Source organism: Portunus trituberculatus, chromosome 2 (assembly GCF_017591435.1).
Source record: "Portunus trituberculatus isolate SZX2019 chromosome 2, ASM1759143v1, whole genome shotgun sequence".
Classification (NCBI taxonomy): Eukaryota; Metazoa; Arthropoda; class Malacostraca; order Decapoda; family Portunidae; genus Portunus; species Portunus trituberculatus.
Genome location: NC_059256.1, coordinates 7,529,858 through 7,534,857, shown reverse-complemented (window position 1 = coordinate 7,534,857; position 5,000 = coordinate 7,529,858). Strand labels below are relative to the sequence as shown.

Here is a 5,000-nt window from a genome sequence, read left to right as displayed (position 1 = left end):
CTGTCCCATCTTGTCTAACATCACCCTAACTTTGCATCTTTAACCTATCACTGTTCTGTCCTATCTTGTCTAACATCACCCTTTGTATCTATAACCTATCACTTGTTCTGTCCCATCTTGTCTAACATCACCCTAACTTTTGTATCTTTAACCTATCACTGTTGTCTTAAATCACCCTAACTTTCTTGTAATCTGTATTTTAACATTATTGTAGCGTCTATATTTATCATAACACTTGTATCTTCAATTTATCACCTTTGCTCTAACCAATATTGTCTAAATTTATCCTAACTTGTTTGTATCTTTAAATTATTATTATTGTAATCTATCTTTTTTTCTTTATTTTCTACCATGTGGGGTTTTCATGGGAATTTCTGGGGTAAAGGGGATATTTTTTGTGGCACCTCCTATCTCAAAGCCCACCTGCTAGGAAACCGTTGCCCCGAGTGAGGAAGCCCAACCTACACTCGGACTGTTGACAGGATTCGAACCCGTGTGTTTGGAGACCCTCAGACCTCAAAGCACGCAGGGTTACTGTACCACGGTGGCCAAGTCTTGTCAAATCTTATGTTACTTTATCTTGCACTTGTCAATATTGTAAACTGTCTCGCCTAATCTTATCAAAACTTTTTCTTCTATTTGCATCTTCCACTTAATATTGTAACCTATTTTATCTGAACTTGACCTTTTTCTACCTTCCACTTCTCTCTTTCTAACCTATCTTATAAAAATTGACTAACTTTCTTGTATTCTATGATTATCAACATTATTCACTTATCTTGCCTAAAAATTCAGTTTTTGTATTCTAATATTCCGACATGTTTAAAATTTTACATAGCACTAAATTCTAAGCTGTCTTTGTTTTAGATATTGACTAGAACACTTTTACTTGTCGATTATACCAAGTTTTTCATATTCCCACTGGTGTGTTGAGTGCAGCAGCAGCGGCGGCAGTGGTATGTGTTTGTACATTTGTGTTGGGTTTGTATTGTGTGGATGAAGACAATGGGTAATGCAGAAATAAAGTTTTTAGTAAGCCACACACACGGAGGACCTTCTCTATCCTGTGGGGCAGTTGGTCTCAGGTTGTCGAAGGGAGAGGATGTGGTGTCCTCTCTCTCTCTGCTGGTGTATTGAGGTTAGGTAAGTTTGGCTGTTTTCCTGTGTGTTTGTTGGTGCCTCAGTGTCAATAAAGAGGCAAGACAAGGCCATGCTCGCTCTCTCTCTAAATTTTTCAAAACGCTTTTCTTCTTTAAATCTTTCTTCCAAAATGTTTTCTATCCCTCCACACACTTCAGAAGATGGTGGAAGAAAAACACAGCGTTCCTTCTCTAGCGTTTTTTATTATGTACAAAATCTGCCCTTCTCTTCGTTTTCATTTTTGACACACACACACACACACACACACACACACTGAATGAGAACAGCAATATCTTTTAAAATAACATACATTCTCTCTCTCTCTCTCACACACACACACACATAAACTTGTCTTCTCAGTACAAATAAACCTGAGAATAATGCATTTTAACATACTACTAAATTGCACTGTAGTAGTAGTAGTAGTGGTGGTGGTGGTTTAAAACATAAGTACTGCTTGTGTGTTTGTAATGCTGTTAATACAACTTTCTGTGTGTGTGTGTGTGTGTGTGTGTGTGTGTGTGTGTGTGTGTGTGTGTGTGTGTGTGTGGACCTTCTTCACCACATACACAATTCAACACATACATGAGTGACACGTATGTACATTAAAACGCGTACATATGTGTGTGTGTGTGCATGTTTCCCCATCACACACAATTAAGACTATGCATGTGTGCTTTTTAAGCCTGTGGTGGTGGTGGTGCTGTTGGTGTTGTTACTCTGGGCGGCCGCGGTACTCCTTAATGTGGACAAGAACCCAGGCTGGCACGAAGGAACAGCCCGTCACAATTACCACACCGTGACATAACTTCTCCTGAAACAAACGCATGAACGAACACACATTAGTTTGATTTCCTTGGTCAACACACACACTACAATTTTTTCATTTCATTATTTTGTTTTTTTTCTGTTTTTGGATATATAGGTTACATACACAAAAATGCAAATGCACGCACGCACACACATACAGAGATAAACGCACACACACACACACATGCAAAGACAAACGCGCACACACACACACAGACAGACAGACACACACACACACACAGATAAACGCGCACACACACAGATAAACGCACACACACACACATACAGAGATAAACGCGCACACGCACACACACAGACAGACAGACAGACACACACACACATAGATAGACAGACAGACAGACAGACACACAGACAGACAGACAGACAGACAGACAGACACACACACACACACACACACACACACACACAGACAGACAGACAGACAAACAAACACACACACACTTAATGTGTGGGGCGTGTTCACCTAGCAGTAAATAGGTACGGGGTGTAACTGGAGGGGTTGTGGCCTCGCTGTCCCGGTGTGTGGAGTGTGTTGTGGTCTCAGTCCTATCCGAAGATCGGTCTATGAGCTCTGAGCTCGCTCCGTAATGGCTGGGTGACCAGCAGGCGACTGTGGTGAATTACACACACACACACACACACACACACACCAATACTTTTCCTTGTATGTATTAATGACATGCCAGAGGGAGTAAACAGTTATATTAATTTGTTTGCGGATGATGCGAAGTTGTGTAGGTGTGTGAAGAGTGAAGAAGATTGTGAAATTTTACAGGCAGACCTGGATAAGATTTGGGAGTGGAGCAAGAGGTGGCAAATGGAATTTAATCTGAGCAAAAGTCATGTGATGGAGATGGGAAGAGTGGAAGACGGCCAAGAGGGTCATATAAGATGGGTGAAGAAGTAGTGTTGAAAAAGGTGGAAAAGGAAAAGGATTTGGGAGTGATAATACAAGACCATGGGCAGTTTGAGGCTCATATTGATAAGATGTTTGGAGAAACGTATAATTTGATAAAAATATTGGATTAGCCTTCCATTATATGGATAAAGATATGATGAAGAAATTAATTAGTATGGTAATTAGACCAAGATTGGAATATGCTGGAGTGGTTTGGTCCCCTTATAAAAAGAAGCATATAAGGAAGTTGGAGAGATTGCAGAGAATGGCAACAAAAATGGTTCCGGAATTGGCAGAAATGACCTATGAGGAGAGATTAAAAGAAATGAATTTGCCTACCTTGGAACAAAGAAGAGAAAGAGGAGATTTAATACAGGTTTATAAACTGTTGAATGGACTGGATGAAGTGGATAATGAGCAAATGATGTTGAGAGAGGAAAACTTAAATAGAACTACAAGATCGCACAGTAAAAAGATAGCCAAGGAATATGCTTGAAGGATGTGAAGAAATATAGTTTCCCACAAAGATGTGTGGAGGTGTGGAATGGTTTGAGTGAGGAGGTGGTGTCAGCGAGGAGTGTGCACAGTTTGAAAGGAAGGTTGGATGTGTGTAGATATGGAGACGGGGCCACACCAGTATGATACCCAGGCCCTGCAAAATTACAACTAGGTGAATACACACACACACACACACACACACAAACAGAGACAGACAGACAGACACACACACACAAGCAGAAATACAGACAGACAGACAGACACACACACATTTTTTAATATATAGATTAAAACTATACAAAAAATAAATAAAATATAACCATTGAAAAAAAAAAAATATAAAATAGAAACAAAACAACCACTACTACTGCCTTGTCTGTATTAGTAGTAGTAGTAGTAGTAGTAGTAGTAGTAGTAGTAGTAGTAGTAGTAGTAGTAGCAGTAGTCACCCAAACACTAGCAACATAACATTTTACTCCCTCTCTTTCCTAACCACCAAACAATGTTCCTAACCACACATTAACCAACTATAACCAAAAACACCCTTAACAAACAAACATTCCTTAAAAAAAAAAAAAAAAAAACTAGAAAAATGCTATACAATTTTCAGAACTGTTAAATATCAAGTTATTACCATTCCTAACACCACACTAACCTAACTATGACTAAAACCACCCCTAACACTCCTAAAAACACCATTAACACCAACATATCCTTAAAAATACCACCAAATATACTTAAAACAGGAACATTTGTCACCTTATCAATAGTAGTAAAGCGAGTAATTACCATTCCTAACACCACACTAACTTGACTATAACTAAAACCACCCCTAACACTTTAAAACACCATTAACACCACAAAATCCTTAAAAAAAAACACCAAAACATGCTTAAAATTGAAAAAAATATCAAAATTATTACCATTCCTAACACCACACTAACCTAATTATAACTAAAACCACCCCTAACACTCCTTAAAACACCATTAACACCAATAAATCTTATAAAAACACCAAAACACTCTTAAAATTGAAAAAAATATCAACTTTCATAACTGTATCAAAATTATTACCATTCCTAACACCACACTAACTTAACTATAACTAAAACCACCCCTAACACTCCTAAAAACACCATTAACAAACTAAAAACACCAAATATACTTAAAACTCAAGTAATTACCATTCCTAACACCACACTAACCTAACTATAACTAAAACCACCCCTAACACTCTTTAAAACACCATTAAAAATCTTTAAAAAAAACACTTAAAATTGAAAAAATATCAACTTTCATAACTATCAAAATTATTACCATTCCTAACACACACACACTATAACTAAAACCACCCCTAACACTAAAACACCATTAACACCAAAAAATCCTTAAAAAAACACCAAAACACTCTTAAAATTGAAAAAAAAACATCAATTTCATAACTATCAAAATTATTACCATTCCTAACACCACACTAACCTAACTATAACTAAAACCACCCCTAACACTCTTTAAAACACCATTAACACCAAAAAATCTTTAAAAAAAACACCAAAACACGCTTAAAATTGAAAAAAAAATCAACTTTCATAACTATCAAAACTATTACTATTCCTAACACCACACTAACTTA

At 37.3% G+C, this 5,000-nt stretch overlaps 2 long non-coding RNA genes across 2 annotated transcripts in view; both read right to left on the bottom strand.

The window, feature by feature from the left end:
• LOC123504342 overlaps positions 1-220 on the bottom strand; it is a 1,030-nt gene extending 810 nt beyond the window's left edge. Inside the window, exons 1-2 of the long non-coding RNA XR_006674826.1 lie at positions 153-220; positions 1-44 (exon numbers count right to left, since the gene is read on the bottom strand). The exon at positions 1-44 is cut by the window's left edge and continues 70 nt beyond it. This is a non-coding gene — a long non-coding RNA (uncharacterized LOC123504342). The remainder of the gene's footprint in view (positions 45-152) is intronic.
• A 1,414-nt stretch (positions 221-1,634) lies between these two features.
• The window catches only part of LOC123504339, a 4,457-nt gene continuing 1,091 nt past the window's right edge, over positions 1,635-5,000 (bottom strand). The window contains exon 2 of the long non-coding RNA XR_006674821.1: positions 1,635-1,954. This is a non-coding gene — a long non-coding RNA (uncharacterized LOC123504339). The remainder of the gene's footprint in view (positions 1,955-5,000) is intronic.